Genomic DNA, 17,994 nt, shown 5'->3' on the forward strand with positions numbered 1-17,994 from the left:
CTCAATTTTTAACTTTTTAAGGGACCTCCACACGGTTTTCCAGAGTGGCTGTACCAACTTGCATTCCCACCAACAATGTAGGAGGGATCCCCTTTCTCCACATCCTCTCCAACAATCGTTGTTTCTTGCCTTGTCTATTTTTGCCATTCTAACTGGCGTAAGGTGGTATCTCAGTGTGGTTTTGATTTGAATTTCCTTGATGGCTAATGATTTTGAACATTTTTTCATGTGTCTGTTAGCCATTTGTATGTCTTCATTGGAAAAGTGTCTGTTCAAATCTTCTGCCCATTTTTTTATTTGTTTATTTGTTTCTCGTGTATTGAGTTTGAGAAGTTCTTTGTAGATCTTGGATACCAGTCCTTTATCTGTAGTGTCATTTGCAAATATCTTCTCCCATTCCGTGGGCTGCCTCTTAGTTTTTCTGACTGTTTCCTTGGCTGTGCAGAAACTTTTAATCTTGATGAAGTCCCATAAATTCATTTTGTCTTTTGTTTCTCTTGCCTTTGGGGATGTATCATGAAAAAGGTTGCTTTGGCCGATGTCGTAGAGGTTGCTGCCTATGTTCTCCTCTAGAATTTTGATGGATTCCTGTCTCACATCAAGGTCTTTCATCCATTTGGAGTTTATTTTTGTGTATGGTGTGAGATAGTGGTCAAGTTTCATTCTTTTGCATGTAGCTGTCCAATTTGCTGTTGTTATTTTGATAGGGATTGCTTTGAATCTGTAGATCGCTTTGGGTAGTATGGACATTTTAATAATATTAAATTTTCCAATTCATGAGTATTGAATATCTTTCCATTTGTGTCATCTTCAATATCTTTCATCAATGTTTTATGGTTTTCAGAGTAAAGGTCTTTCACCTTCTTGGCTAAGTTTGTTACTGGACAAAATTTTTAGTGCAATATAAAAGAAATTTTTATGGGGGTGTCTGGGTGGGTGCAGTCAGTTAAGCATCTGACTCTTGCTTTCAACTCAGGTCATGACCTTGGCATCATGGGATGAGTCCTGAGTTGGGGTCCTTGCTCAGCACAGTCTGATTGAGATTCCCTTTCCCTCTCCCTCTGCCCCTACCCCCACTCTCTCTTTCAAATAAATAAATAAATCTTTAAAAATGAAATTAAAACTAAAAAATAAATGCAATTGTTTTCCTTTTTTAATAACAAGATTTTTTATTATATTATGTTAGTCACCATACAGTACATCCCTAGTTTTGATGTAAAGCTCCATGTTTCAAGACTTGTGTATAACACCATGCAATACATGCCCTCCTTACTACCCATCAACAGCCTATCCCATTGCCCCCCCCACCCCCTGCTGAAGCCCTCAGTTTGTTTCCCAGAGTCCATAGTCCTTCATGGTTCATTCCCCATTCTTTTTACCCCCGCTTTCTTCTTCCCTTTCTTCTCCTACTGATCTTCCTACTTCTTATGTTCCATAAATGAGTGAAAACATATGATAATTGTCTTTCTCTGCTTGACTTATTTTGCTCAGCATTATCTCCTCCAGTCCTGTCCATGTTGCAGCAAATGTTGAGAAACTGTTCTTTTTAATGGCTAATACTCCATTGCATATATGGACCACATCTTCTTAATCCAGTCATCTGTTGAAGGGCATCTCAGCTCCTTCCGCGATTTTAGCTATTGTGGACATTGCTGCTATGAACATTGGGGTGCATATGGACCTTTTCTTCACTACGTCTATATCTTTGGGGTAAATACCCAGTAGTGCAATGGCTGGGTCATAAGGTAGCTCAATTTTTAACTTTTTAAGGGACCTCCACACTGGTTTCCAAAGTGGCTGTGCCAACTTGCATTCCCACCAACAATGTAGGAGGGATCCCGTTTCTCCACATCCTCTCCAACATTTGTTGTTTCCTGCCTTGTCAATTTTTGCCATTCTAACTGGCGTAAGGTGGTATCTCAGTGTAGTTTTGATTTGAATTTCCCTGATGGCTAGTGATGTTGAACATTTTTTCATGTGTCTGTTAGCCATTTGTATGTCTTCATTAGAAAAGTGTCTGTTCATATCTTCTGCCCATTTTATGATTTGTTTATTTGTTTCTTGTGTATTGAGTTTGAGAAGTTCTCTGTATATCTTAGACACCAGTCTTTTATCTGTAGTATCAATTGCAAATATATTCTCCCATTCCGTGGGCTGCCTCTTAGTTTTTTTGACTGTTTCCTTGGCTGTGCAGAAGCTTTTGATCTTGATGAAGTCCCACAAGTTCATTTTTTCTTTTGTTTCTCTTGCCTTTGGAGATGTGTCATGAAAAGAGTTGCTGTGGCCGATGTCAAAGAGGTTGCTGCCTATGTTCTCCTCTAGGATTTTGATGGATTCCTGTCTCACATCGAGGCCTTTCATCCATTTTGAATCTATTTTTGTGTATGGTGTGAGAGAGTGGCAATTGTTTTCTTAAATTCTCTTTCTGCTATTTCATTATTAGCATATAAAAACATTACTGGGGGCACCTGGGTGGTTCAGTCAGTTAAGTGTAGGACTCTCGGTTTCAGCTCAGGTCATGATCTCAGGGTGGTCGGATCAAGCCCCACATTGGGCTCCACACACAGCATGGAGTATGGTTGTCCCCCTCCCTCTGATTCTCCCCTCGTTCAAACTCTATCTTTTCTCTCTCTCTCAAATAAAAAAGTACACAAAATCTTTTTTAAAACATTTTTTTGTGTTTTTTGGGGGGTTTTTTTATTTTAATGTTTTTTAATTATATTATATTAGTCACCATACAGTACATCCCTGGTTTCCGATGTAAGGCTCGATGCTTCATTAGTTTCGTATAACACCCAGTGCACCATGCAACACGTGCTCTCCTCACTACCCATCACCAGTCCATCCCATTCCCCCACCCCCATCCCCTCTGAAGCCCTCAGTTTGTTTCTCAGACCCCATAGTCTCTCATGCTTCATTCCCCCTTCTGATTACCCCCCCTTTCTTTATCCCTTTCTTCCCCTACCAATCTTCCTAGTTCTTATGTTCCATAGATGAGAGAAATCATATGATAATTGTCTTTCTCTGCTTGACTTATTTCACTTAGCATTATCTCCTCCAGTGCCATCCATGTTGCAGCAAATGTTGAGAACTCGTTCTTTCTGATAGCTGAGTAATATTCCACTGTATATATGGACCACAACTTCTTAATCCAGTCATCTGTTGAAGGGCATCTTGGTTCTTTCGATGCTTTGGCTATTGTGGACAATGCTGCTATGAACATTGGGGTGCATATGGCCCTTCTCTTCACTACGTCTGTATCTTTGGGGTAAACACCCAGTAGTGCAATGGCTGGGTCATAGGGTAGCTCAATTTTTAACTTTTTAATGGACCTCCACACTGTTTTCTATAGCGGCTGTACCAACTTGCATTCCCACCAACAATGTAGGAGGGATCCCCTTTCTCCACATCCTCTCCAACAATTGTTGTTTCTTACCTTGTCTATTTTTGCCATTGTAACTGGTGTCAGGTGGTATCTTAGTGTGGTTTTGATTTGAATTTCTCTGATGGCCAATGATTTTGAAAATTTTTTCATGTGTCTGTTAGCCATTTGTATGAAACATTACTGATTTCTGTGTATTACTTTTGTATTCTGAAAATTTACTGAATTCATTTATTACTTCTAATAGTTTTTTGGGGGAGCTGAAGTCTTTAGGGTTTTCTATGTACAGTATCATGTCATCTGCAAATAGTAGCATTTTTAACTCATTCCTTATCAATATGAGTGCCTCATTTTTTTCTTGTCTGATTGAGTTTATACCTTTAAAATATAAAGAATCATTTTTTTGGCGTATGATTAACATACTGTGCTATATTAGTTTCAGGTGTACAATATAATGATTATACAATTCTATACATTACTCTGTGCTCAACATTATAAATGTACTCTTAATTGCCTTTATCTATTTATCTGATCCACCCGCCTACCTCCACTCTGACAACCACCAGTTTATTCTCTGTATTTAAAAGTCTGCCATGGGACGCCTGGGTGACTCAGTCAGTTAAACATCTGCCTTTGGCTCAGGTCATGATCTCAGGGTCCTGGGATCAAGCCCTGCATCAGGCTCCAGGGAACCTACTTCTCCCTCTCCCCTGCCCCCACCCATGCTCTCTCTCTCTCTACCTCTCTCTCAAATAAATAAATACAATCTTCTTAAAAAATAAAATTAAAAAATAAAAGTTTGTCTGGGGGGAAGATGGTGACCCACAGGGACTGGCTAGGAGCAATGGAGGTAGTGGAGGCAGTGGAGGGTCATCATGGGAGCTCAAAAGTGGACATGGTGCTTCCTTCCAGCACTGCCACACCCACCCTGCTGTACCATCATGGACCCACTCTTCTGTTTGTAAAGACGAGCCAAAGGAAAGAATAAACATGGAGGTTTTATTCCTGCTCACACTTTAGAGATAGAAAAGACTGTAATTTTTTTTCAATGGGAAGATGAAAAGTTGTCAGGAGCTAGATTTGTTGCCCAAGAAGCTCGTAACCAAAGATGTCAGCCTCCTCTATCCTGAACACAGTGTGAGGAAAGGTACATGAAGTTTATTGAGTTGCGCTGGTCTCAGAGAAAGTTTTGTCAAAGTTGTCAGCAGTTGCTATTGCCAGATGATTGGGAAAAGCATCATGACCATCAGGGAGTAGGTGATATTTCTATCACCCAGTTAAAAAGACCCAGTCAACTTCTTTATCCATTGGAAAACAGGGAGACAAATGCCTAGTATTTGTTTACTGATAGGAGTTCTTGGTAGACCTACTTTCTACCCTTGGATTCAGAAAAGTACTATGTGTTGGAACACCAAGGTTGCATGAGCTGATCAGGTTGAAAGCATCAGGTGACAAGAGTCTAACATTAAAAGCCTTTTATTAGACACTAATTTTTGGTATCCAGTTTTATGTGGAAGATAGTTTTTGCCATTATACCTTGTTTAACCATCACGTCTTTGATGGGAAGTCTGCCTTCGAAGTATGCAGAACATGTTTACAGGAAAATAAAGGTGAGGGAATCATTATGGTGACAGGTCCTCCTTTTGGTGGTTTTGCTGAACCTCCAGTTGTTACATTCAAGAAATAAATTGTTATGTGGAAAGAAGATCAAGACCAAGAAGAACTAACTACCCATATTCTGCATTTTCCCCTATTTTTTTGAAGCCCAAATTTATCTGTTTTTCCCAAGCTTCTGCATCCTGGATTACCAGATAGATTATGATAATCATGAGCTTTATACACATGGAAAGGCAGGTTGAAAACAGTCTCCTGTGCATATTTTCACCAATATTCCACCCAGCAAAATAATCCTTCCTATTGAAGAAGAGTACAGATTTTGCCTCTGTGCTAATGATGTTTCCCTAGAAAATCAACACCTTGAGCACTGCAATTCTTGCACCTTCAAGATGGCAAGAATGGAACCACTGCTTTGTCTGCATAAAGTGTGTAAAACCTTCCTGATTCCACTGTAGCATTTGCAGTCACTGTGCCCTTCCAGATCATTCTCATAGGGGCCACAAAGATGGCTGTTTTATTTGTGGTGAATTAGATAATAAAAGTAGTACTTGCTCTAACATCTCTACATCTAAAAAAGTGAACAAAGCTGTCATCAAGAAGAAGCAAAGAAAAGTAATAAGATGAAAATGGAGACCACTAAAGGACAATCCATGAACATCTGTTACAAGGAGGGAAAAAAAGGAGAGAAAGAGCCCATCAATATCTTTGCTCTAAAATGTCCAGTGACTTGAGAATAAAGAAAGATTTATAGTCCAAATTTTGATGCCATTTTCTTTTTTTTATTTTTTATTATGTTATGTTAGTCATCATACAGTACATCCTTAGTTTTTAATGTAGTGCTCCATGATTCATTGTTTGCGTATAACACCCAGTGCTCCATGCAATACATGCCCTCCTTAATACTCATCACTGGCCTATCCCAATCCCCCACCCCCTCCCCTCTGAAGCCTTCAGTTTGTTTCCCAGAGTTCACAGTCTCTCATGGTTCATTCCCCCTTCTATTTATCCCCCCCCTTCATTATTCCCTTTCTTCTCCTACCGATCTTCCTATTTCTTATGTTCCACAAATGAGTGAAACCATATGATAATTGTCTTTCTCTGCTTGACTTATTTCACTTAGCATAATCTCCTCCCGTCCCATCCATGTTGCTGCAAATGTTGGATAATCGTTCTTTCTGATGGCTGAGTAATATTCCATTGTATATATGGACCACATCTTCTTTATCCATTCGTCTGTTGAATGGCATCTCTGCTCCTTCCACAGTTTAGCTATTGTGGACAATGCTGCTATGAACATTGGGGTGCATATGACCCTTCTCTTCACTATGTCTGTATCTTTGGGTTAATTACCCAGTAGTTGATGCCATGTTCTTTTTTTTTTTTTTAAGATTTTATTAATTTATTTGACAGAGATAGAGACAGCCAGTGAGACAGGGAACACAAGCAGGGGGAGTGGGAGAGGAAGAAGCAGGCTCATAGAGGAGGAGCCTGATGTGGGGCTCGATCCCACAACGCCGGGATCACGCCCTGAGCTGAAGGCAGACGCTTAACCGCTGTGCCACCCAGGCGCCCCTGATGCCATGTTCTGAAAGGGTCACACAAGACTTAAATTTTGTCACTTTCAAATGTATGCATCTTTCTAAGTGAGATAATAGGCAGGTGGTATTTGCTGGTTTATGGACCCTTCAGCAACCCCTATGACTACTTGGAGAGTTGTTCCATTCTTAGCTAGTTTACCAGATCTCTGTGTGTGCCTTTTTTCTCTCCTTGAATATCTCCCAATCGTATTATTTTGGCCTCTTTTGAAAAATGGGCATACAGCATTCTTTTGCAGAAAGTATCAGAAGAAAAATAAAAGTGAAAACTTGAGGTTTTGTTTACATTGAACACGCGTATGTTGAAGTTAAACATCAAAATAGTATATGATGACCTAAAACCCACTTGCAAAGAAAAGTACAATGAACAATTATTTATAGACAAAATCTGAAGATGATGGAAAGAATTTTGACAAAAGTAGTCTAAAGATATAAAGATTATAGCTATGGTTTTATTATTGAATATTTGTTTTTTTCCAAAAAAAAGGCTGTTTGTCTCTTTTTTCTTTGTTCGATTGTTTTGTTTCTTAAATTCCATGGTATGGAAGTTCTTTAAAAAAAATTTTGTTTAAACAGGGGCACCTGGGTGGCTCAGTCAGTTAAGTGTCTGACTTCGTTCAGCTCAGGTCATGATCTCCAGGTCCTGGGGGTTGCACCCCAAGTTGGGCTCCCCACTCATGGAGGGGTCTGCTTCTCTCCCTTTCCCTCTGCCCCTCCCTCCACTCATGCTCCCTCTCTCTCTCCCAAATAAATAAATAAAATCTTTAATTTTTTTAATAGAATTACCAAATGATCCAATAATTTCATTACTGGGTATTTCCCCAAAGAAAATAAAAACACTAATTCAAAAAGATATATGCACCCTTATGATTATTGTAACATTATTTACACTAGCCGAGATATGGAAGCAACTCAAGAGTTCCTCCATAGATGAATGGATAAAGAAGATGTGTGCAGATATATACAATGGAATATTACTCAGCATAAAAAAAATAAGATATCATTTGCAAGATTTGGATGACCCAGAAGGTATAATGCTAAGTGAATTAACTCAGTCAGAAAAATAAATATGCCATATGATTTCACTCATATGTGGAATTCGAGAAACACAAATAAGCAAACAAAGAAAAAGAGAGGACTCTTTAATATAACCACAATACCATAGAATATCTAAAAATTTAACAATAATTTTAATATAAACAAATATCCAAACACTATTTAAATTTCCCCAGTTTTTGCACAATTTTTAATATTTTTTTACTTGAGAGAAGGTTTTTTCCGTTTTTATTTAAATTCCATTAATTAACATATAGTGTAAGATTAGTTTCAAGTATACAATTTAGTGATTCCACACTTTGATAAACTACCCAGTGCTCATCATAGCAAGTACACTCCCTTGATCCCCAACACCTGTTTAACCCACCCCCCCACTGACACTCTAGTAACCATCAGTTTATTCTCTATAGTTAAGAGATATGTTGACGTATGCTCCCTCTAAACCTACTTTGCTGAGAGTCTTTTCATGAATGGATGTACTCTGTCAAATGCTTTTTCTGCATCTATTGAAAGGAGCATATGGTTCTTATCCTTTCTTTTATTAATGTGGTGTATCACGCTGATTTTTTTGTGTGAATATTGAACCACCCTTGCAAACCAGGAATACATCCCACTTGATCCCGGTGAATGATTCTTTTAATGTACTGTTGGATTCAGTTTGCCAGTATTTTATTGAGAATTTTGCACACATGGGGTGCCTTGGTGGTTCAGTCAGTTAAGCATTTGACTTTTGATTTCAGCTCAGGTCATGATCACAGGGTGGTGAGATCAAGCCCCACATCAGGCTCTGCGCTAGGTGCGGAGCCTGCTTAAGATTCTCTCTCTCCCTCTCTAAAAAAAAAGAGAGAGATGGGAATGTGGCAAGATGGCAGAAGAGTAGGGGGACCTCATTTCATTGGGTCCCTTGAATTTAGCTAGATAACTATCAAACCATTATGAACACCCATGAATTCAGCCTGAGATGTAAGAAAAAATATCTGGAACTCTACAAGTAGAAAAGCAACCACTTTTTGCAAGGTAGGAAGTGTAGAGAAGTGAATCTGAGGGAGATACTGGAAGATAAATGGAAGGGGGAGGGAGCTTCCATAAGCTGGCCAGTGGAAGGTGATATAGCCCTGGAGGGCAAAATCAGAACCCTTAGAAATCTGCTCCAGTGAGAGACATCCCTGCCTGAAAGATGCTCAGGTGGTGAAAAGGAGCAGAATTCTAGGTGGAACAGTGTGGTCTCAGGACCCCTAAAGTCACAGAAATAACGAGGGTGCCTGAGCCAGTAAAGTTCCCAAGCATTGTAGCAGGGAAACTGGTTAGGGTAAGGGAGCCCAGGTGGGGGCTATCAGCTTGGTTCATCTTTTTTCCCTGTGGTAAGGGCCTCCCTGATGTCTTCCACTCTTTTCTCAATCCCATTGAATATCCTTAGGATTGTTGGTTTAAATTCTCCATCAGACATGTTACTTATATCTGCTTCACTTAGATCTCTGGCCATGGCCTTATCTATTCATTTGGGATGAATTCTTCCATCTTCATATTTTGTCTAAGTCTGTGCCTTCTTCTCTGTGTTAGAAAAGCTATTTATGTTTCCTACCCCTGGGAGCAATGGTGTTATGAAGAAGAGTTCACGTAGTGTCCGAGGCCTAGTGCTTCAGGGAGTGTTTCTGGTATGTGCTGTGTACACTGTGCTGTTGTGTTTTGGCAGCTCTTTTTCAGGTCAGTCATCTGCAGGGGCTCCTCTTACTTGTAGTGTGCAGTGTTGGATCCTTGTCCAGAATGTGGTGAGTTTTAACTAGGTTTGCTCTAGTCCACTTGTTATATGAGACTTGATACTACTTCCACTAGAACTGAAGCCCTGCAGAACCCTCTCATTGGCAGACATGGTATGGGCAGGGGTTTTTGTTCATCGTCTGGGGAAGAAGTCAGCTGCACTGGGACTGACACAAGCTTAACTGAGAAGGGCAATACCACCAGAGGGCAGGGGGTAGGAATTGGCATAAACAAATTAGGTAGACTCCGTGGGCACTGCGCTGCTTCCCACAGGTGGCTGTGTTATGCTGATGGACAAGGGGAGGAAATGGCACCAACCAGCTCCTTTGTTTCTGGAGAGGTGTCTCCATGAATGCTGCCTCTCAGTGATGCACTCTGAGAAGAACAATCTCCCCCCTGTGTGCCTCAAGAGTTCTTCAAATCACTGTTTCCATATCATCTGTCTGTGGGTTGTTTGCCTGCCTTCTCTCCAGGAGTAGGGCAGTGCCCTCAGGGCTCTATCTCAGCCAAGCCTGCTGACTTTTAAAACTCCAGACTTTAAGCCTCACTGGTTGCAAAAACTCACAAAAATGAGCTCTTCTGGTTTGCCCAGCCAATGGCTTGGGGAGATGTTCTCCTTCTTTGTTCCTCTGTGTGCTTTATACTCTCTCTCACCCTTATCTTCAACTAAATCTCCCTCCCCTCTACAGCCCCCACAATCCATTTATCCCCTAAACCACATCTCTGCACTTATTAACTTCTTTTTTTGTAAGCTATCTTTAATTCTGTTTTTTAATTTTTGCCAAGTTTTTATTTAAATTTAAGTTAGTTGACATATACTGTAGTACTGGTTCCAGGAGTAGAATTTAGTGACTCATATAACACTCAGTGCTCATTACAAGTGCCCTCATTAATGCCCATCACCCATTGAGCACATCCCCCACCCACCTCCCCTCCAGCAACCCTGACTTCGTTCTGATTAGTTAAGAGTTTATTATGGTTTTCCTCCCTCTCTAATTTTATCTTATTTTTATTTTTCCCTCCCTTCCCCCATGTTCATCTGTTTTGTCTCAAAAATTTCACGTATGAGTAAAATCAAATGCTGTTTGTGTTTCACTTAGCGTAATACACTCTAGTTCCATCCATGTCATTGCAAATAGCAAAATTTATTCTTTTCAATAGCTGAGTAATATTGCATTGCATATACATATACAATGTCTTGTTTATCCATTCATCAGTTGATGGACATTTGGGCTACTGTAAACAATACAACTATAAACACTGAGATGCATGTACCCCTTTTTAAATTTTTTTATACTAATTTTTTATTATGTTCTGTTAGTCACAATACAGTACATGCCAAGTGTTTTATGTAAAGTTCCATGATTTATTTCTTGCGTATAACACCCAGTGCACCGGGCAATACATGCCCTCCTTAATACCCATCACTAGCCTATCCCGATTCCCCAACCCCTTCCCCTCTAAAGCCGTCAGTTTGTTCCCAGAGTCCAAAGTCTCATGGTACATTCCCGCTTCTTTTTACCCCCCCTAATGATCTTCCTACTTCTTATGTTCCAAATAAGAGTGAAACCATATGATAATCGTCTTTCTCTGCTTGACTTATTTCACTTAACATAATCTCCTCCAGTCCCGTCCACATTGCTGCAAATATTGGGTAATCGTTCCCTCTGATGGCTGAGTAACATTCCATTGTATACATGGACCACATATTCTTAATCCAGTCATCTGTTGAAGGGCATCTCAGCTCCTTCCACGATTTAGCTATTGTGGACAATGCTGCTATGAACATTGGGGTGCATATGGACCTTCTCTTAACTACGTCTATATCTTTGGGGTAAATACCCAGTAGTGCAATGGCTGGGTCATAGGGTAGCTCAATTTTTAACCTTTTAACGGACCTCCACACTGGTTTCCAAAGCGGCTGTACCAACTTGCATTCCCACCAACAATGTAAGAGGGATCCCCTTTCTCCACATCCTCTCCAACAATTGTTGTTCCAGCTTTCTCAATTTTTGCCATTCTAACTGGCATAAGGTGGTATCTTAGTGTGGTTTTGATTTGAATTTCCCTGATGGCTAATGATTTTGAACATTTTTTCATGTGTCTGTTAGCCATTTGTATGTCTTCATTTGAAAAGTGTCTGTTCATATCTTCTGCCCATTTCATGATTTGTTTATTTGTTTCTCGTGTATTATTTGAGAAGTTCTTTGTAGATCTTGGATACTAATCTTTTATCTGTAGTGTCATTCGCAAATATCTTCTCCCATTCCGTGGGCTGTCTCTTAGTTTTTTTTTACAGTTTCCTTGGCTGTGCAGAAGCTTTTGATCTTGATGAAGTCCCACAAGTTCATTTTATCTTTTGTTTCTCTTGCCTTTGGAGATGTGTCATGAAAAGAGTTGCTGTGGCCGATGTCAAAGAGGTTGCAGCTTATGTTCTCCTCTAGGATTTTGACGGATTCCTGTCTCACATCGAGGTCTTTCATCCATTTGGAATTTATCTTTGTGTATGGTGTGAGAGAGTGGTCAAGTTTCATTCTTTTGCATGTAGCTGTCCAATTTTCCCAGCACCATTTATTGAAGAGACTGTCCTTTTTCCACCGCATGTCTTTTCCTGCTTTGTCAAAGATTAGTTGCCCAAAGAGCCGAGGGTCCATTTCTGGGTTCTCTATTCTGTTCCATCGGTCTATGTGTCTGTTTTTGTGCCAGTACCATGCTGTCTTGGTGAACACAGCTTTGTAGTACAATTTGAAATCCGGCATTGTGATGCCCCAAGCTTTGTTTTTCCTTTTCAACAACTCCTTGGTGATTCGGAGCCTTTTCTGGTTCCACACAAATTTAAGGGCTGTTTGTTTCAGTACTTTGAAAATGTCATTGGTATTTTGATTGGGATGGCATTGAAAATGTAGATTGCTTTGGGTAGCATAGACATTTTAACTATGTTAATTCTTCCGACCCATGAGCATGGAATATTTTTCCATCGTTTTGTGTCTTCTTCAATGTCTTTCAAGAGCGATTTGTAATTTCTAGAATATAGATCCTTTACATCTCTGGTTAAGTTAATTCCAAGATAATGTATGATTTTTGGTGCTATTATAAATGGAATGGATTCCCTGATTTCTTTTTCTTCAGTCTCATTGTTCGTGTATAGAAAGGCAACTGATTTCTGAGCATTGATTTTGTATCCCGCCACATTACTGAATTTCTCTATAACTTCTAATAGTTTGGGAGTGGATTCTTTTGTGTTTTCCATATAGCGTATCATGTCATCTGCGAAGAGAGAGAGCTTGACTTCTTCTTTGCCGATTTGGGTACCTTTTATGCCTTTTTGTTGTCTGATTGCTGTTACAAGGACTTCTAGTACTATGTTTAATAATGGCGAGAGTGGACATCCTTGTCGTGTTCCTGATCTTAAGGGAAAGGCTTCCAGCTTTTCCCCTATGTGAATGATACTCGCTGTAGGCTTTTCATAGTTGGTTTTTATGAAATTGAGGAATGTACCCTGTATCCCTACACCCTGAAGGGTTTTAATCAGGAAAGGATGCTGTATTTTGTCAAATGCTTTTTCTGTGTCAATTGAGAGGATTATAGGGTTCTTGTCTCTTCTCTTATTAATGAGAGATCCCTCCAGGAACAGATGAGCTGGCCTGCACCGTTTCACTCTCCCAGCATTCAACACAAGCTGAGGGCCACCTGTGCAAACCAGTGCAGTGCTGACAATCCTTACCTAACATGCTTACACAAGTTCCACCACTCCACACTCAGGTGGAACCACCTTTTTTAGTCATGATTGCCTCAGTCCCAATGCAGTGGGCTCCTTCCCCAAGAATAGTAGTCCAAACTGTTGCTAACACTGCATCTCCTGATGGAGTTTTTTGGAGCCTCATTTCCAGCAGTGATGGTAACAGGTCACATTTCACAAATAGACCACAGCACACCTAGTAAAAATGTGTTACATTCAGGCCAGGGACCAAACACTGGCCACAACAAGCTAAGAGTGCCTCTGCCAACAACTGGCCTGAAGGACAGAGTGGGCAGAACAAGATGACAGAACACATATAGCTCATATTGGAGACACTGCTGGAAGTGCCAGGCCCTGGGGAACAGGGGACACCACACAGCAGTGCACTACAAGAACTCTTCTTCATAAGGTCATTACCCTCAAGAACAGGAGATGTAGTTGATTTTCCTACCACACAGAAACAGGCACAGAGACTTAGACAAAATGAGAAGACAGAGAAATATACCCCAAATTAAAGAACAGGACAGGGGCACATCCAGAGATCTAAGTGAAACAGATATAAGCAACATGCCTGAGAGAGAATTTAAAGTAATGATGATAAAAATACTCCTAAACATGAGAAAAGAATAGGAGACATCAGGGAGACCCTTAGCACAGAGGTAAGGAATAACATAGCAGAGACAAAGGGCTCAATAAGCAAAATGAGAAAATGCTTGATGGAATGAACAGCAGGCTGGAAGAAGCAGAGGACAAATTAATGATCTAGAAAACAAAGTAGTAGAAGGGAATAAGCAAAAAAAGAGAGAAAAAAGAATTATGCAAAATGAAAATAGACTTAGGGAGCACAGTGACTCCATCAAACACAATAATATTCATATATAGGAGTCCCAGAAGAAGAAGAGAGAGAGAGAAGGGGCAGAAAACTTATTTCAGGAAATAATAACTGAAACCTTCCTGAATCTGGGGAAGGAAACAGATATCCAAATCCAGCACTCACAGAGAACCCCCAAGAAAATCAACAAAACCAGATGTACACCAAGACATATTGTAATTAAATCGGCATAATAGAGTAATGAAGAAAAAACTTTAAAGCACCAAAACAAAGGAACACAGTAACACACAAGAGAAAACCCATAAGACTAGCAGGGGATTTTTTTAGCAGAAACTTTGCAAGCCAGAAGAAAGTAGCATGATATATTGAAAGTGCTGAGTGGGAAAAATCTGCAGCCAAGAAGACTCTATCCAGCAAAACTATAAGTCAGAATAAAAGGAGAGATAAAGATTTTCCCAGACAAATCAAAATTAAAAGAATTAATGACAACTAAATGAGCCCTGCAAGCAATATTAAAGAGGACAATTTGAATGCCAAAGAGAGCAAAGGTGACAGTATAAATGTAGGAAACACAAAAGCAGTAAAGATCAATATTTCTGTAGAAAATTAGTAAAGGAACTCACAAAACAAAAGGATGTGAAAGAACATATACCTAAAATGTGAGGAGGACAAGAGTAAAGATTGGGTTCAAACTTGAATGACCATCAACTTAATATAGACTGCTATATGCAGAAAAGGTTATATCCAAAACCTAATGATAACCATATATTAAAAACAGCTGATAAATACGCAAAAAATATGGAGAATGAATCCAAGTATATCACCAAAGGAAAGCAACAAACAGTGAAAAAAAGAGAAAGACAAGAAAGGATCAGAGAAAGTCTTCAGAAACAACCATGAAACAAATAATAAAATGATAATAAATGCATACAATAATTACGTTGAATGAAAATGGACTAAATATTTGAATCAAAGACATGAAGTGACAGAATGGTTAAAAAGCAATATCCATCTATATGCTGCCTAGAGAGACTGATTTTAGACCTAAAGCCACCTGCAGATGGAAAGTAAGAGGACAGAGAAATACCTATCATGCAAATGGATGTCAAAAGAAAGCTGGAGTAGCAATAATTACATCTGACAAAGTAGAATTTAAAACAAATAATGTAAAAAAAGACAAAGTAAAACCACAATAATGAGGGGACAATCCAACAAGAAGATATAACAATTATAAATATATATGCACAAAAAACAGGAGCATTAAAATGCATAAACAGTTAATAACAAACATAAGAGATTTAATCAATGATACAATAATACTACGAGAACTTATCACCCTCCTTATGTCAATGGAGATCATCTAAACCGAAAATCAAGGAAACAACGGTTTTGAATGAGACACCGGAGCAGACAGATTAAACAAGTATATTCAGAACATTCCATCCTAAAACAAAAGAAAACTCATTCCTTTCCAGTGCACATGGAACATGCTCCAGAATAGATCACATATTAGCCCACAAAACAAGCCGCAACAAATTTAAGAATGGCAAAGTCATACTATGCATCTTTTCTGAAAACAATGCTATGAAACTAGAAATCAACCACAAGGAAACATCAGGAAAGATCACAAATACATGGAGGTTACATAACATGCTACTTAACAATGAATGAGTCAACCACCAAATAAAAGAAAAAAATTTAAAAAGTACTTGGAAACAAATGAAAATGAATTATAATGATTCAAAACCTCTAGAATGCAACAAAAGCAGTTCTAAGAGGGAAGTTTATAGCAATGCCAAATTTATTTTTAAAAAAAAAAATAAAATGGAGCAGGAGTTAAGATGGCGGAGGAGTAGGGGACCCCTTTTTCAGCCGGTCCCCTGAGTCGAGCTGGATAGGTACCAGACCAGCCTAAAGAACCACGGAATCAGCCTGAGACGCAGGAAGATACATCTGGATCTCTACAAATGAATATCTCCAGGAGAGTGGACTGAGACCCTGAACCGGGTGCGCGCGCCACCAGGCTTCTCACGGAACTCCAGAATCCCGGTGCGCTCACTGGATCCAGACTGAGACTGGGAGCTCTCAGAGTGCACCGGGGCGGCTGGCGACTGGCGGGCCACCTGCACGGGGGAGTGGGCGGACTCGCGGTTGGCACCCGCGAAAGAGCAGACTGAGACCCTGAACCGGGTGCGCGTGCCACCAGGCTTCTCACGGAACTCCGGAATCCCGGTGTGCTCACCGGAAATAGACTGAGACCGGGAGATCTGGGAGCGTGCGTGGGGCAGCTGGTGGCTGGCAGCGTTAGAAACAAAAAGGACAGAGACGCGCCGGCCCTGGCAGTGAGGGCAGGGACGTCGGGTGTGGGACGCACAACCCGGATGCTGCAGGGTTGAGCAGCACCAACAGAAACAGAGTTAAAGTGGCCAGAACATCAGTGGAGAACGGGCCGCAATCCCTCTGTTCTGTGACAATTCAGACTCTGCTGCTCTGTCTCTCAGAAGAGGCATAACAGACCGCCAGGGAAAGCTGGAAATACCGGCTCACAGCGTGCCCATCCCCATCCCCCCTCGCAGGGGACATGGAGACTCTACCCCAAGAGGGTTGCCTGAGTATAGGCGCAGCAGGCCCCTCCCCCAGAACACAGAAGGCAGGCTGAAAAATCAAGAAGCCCACAACCCAGGGCGACTGGGTGGCGCAGTCATTGAGCGCCTGTCTCCGGCTTAGGGCGTGATCCCAGCGTTCCGGAAAGGAGTCCCTCATCGGGCTCCTCCGCTGGGAGCCTGCTTCTTCCTCTCCCACTCCCCTGCTTCTGTTCCTGTTCTTGCTGACTGTCTGTCTCTCTCTCTCAGATAGATAAATAAATAAATAAATAAATAAATAAATAAATAAATAAATAAAAAATCTTTAAAGAAGAAGCCCACGTTCCTAAGATCCCTATAAAACAAGGGGCACGGCCTGGGACCCAGTCAATAATTTGGGCTCTGGACACCCCCGCAACCTCTCCTCATCAGAATGACAAGAAGGAGAAGCCTCCCCCCCCACCAGAAGAAAAGACAGTGATTCTGTGGCCTCTGCCACAGAAATAATGGATATTGATGTAACCAAATTATCAGAAATGGAATTCAGAGTAACGATGGTCAAAATGATGAGTAGAATTGAAAAAAGTATTAATGAAAAGGTTACTGAGAATATAGAATCCCTAAGGACAGAAATGAGAGCGAATCTGACAGAAATTAAAAATTCTATGAGCCAAATGCAGGCAAAACTAGAGGCTCTGACGGCCAGGGTCACAGAAGCAGAGGAACAGGTTAGTGAATTGGAGGATGGGTTAATAGAGGAAAAAATGAAAACAGAAGATGGTCTTAAAAAAATCCACGCCCACGAAAGTAGGTTACGGGAGATTACTGACTCGATGAAACGATCCAATGTTAGAATCATCGGCATCCCCGAAGGGGTTGAGAAAAACAGAGGTCTAGAAGAGATATTTGAACAAATTGTAGCTGAAAACTTCCCTAATCTAGCGAGGGAAACAAACATTCGTGTCCAAGAGGCAGAGAGGACCCCTCCCAAGCTCAACCACGACAAACCTACACCACGTCACGTCATAGTGCATTTCACAAATATTAGATCCAAGGATACAGTATTGAAAGCGGCCAGGGCAAAGAAATTTCTCACGTACCAAGGCAAAAGCATCAGAATTATGTCAGACCTGTCTACACAGACCTGGAATGAGAGAAAGGGTTGGGGGAGCATATTTAAAGCTCTTTCAGAGAAAAACATGCAGCCAAGGATCCTTTATCCAGCAAGGCTGTCATTCAGAATTGATGGAGAAATAAAGACATTTCTGAATCGCCAGTCACTAAACAATTTCGTAACCACGAAACCAGCCCTACAGGAGATATTAAGGGGGGTTCTATAAAAGTAAAAAGGCCCCAAGAGTGATACAGAAAAGAAAGTCACAGCCAATACAAACAAAGACGTTACTGGCAACATGGCATCATTAAAATCATAT

General features: G+C 40.5%; 1 pseudogene; it reads left to right on the top strand.

Moving 5' to 3' along the window:
• The first annotated feature begins 4,196 nt into the window (after nt 1–4,196).
• Nucleotides 4,197–5,750, top strand: LOC123791455 (rRNA N(6)-adenosine-methyltransferase ZCCHC4 pseudogene; annotated as a pseudogene).
• Nucleotides 5,751–17,994: the final 12,244 nt, after the last annotated feature.

Source organism: Ursus americanus, chromosome X, assembly GCF_024610735.1.
Source record: "Ursus americanus isolate L20-20 chromosome X, mUrsAme1.1.p, whole genome shotgun sequence".
Taxonomy (NCBI): Eukaryota; Metazoa; Chordata; class Mammalia; order Carnivora; family Ursidae; genus Ursus; species Ursus americanus.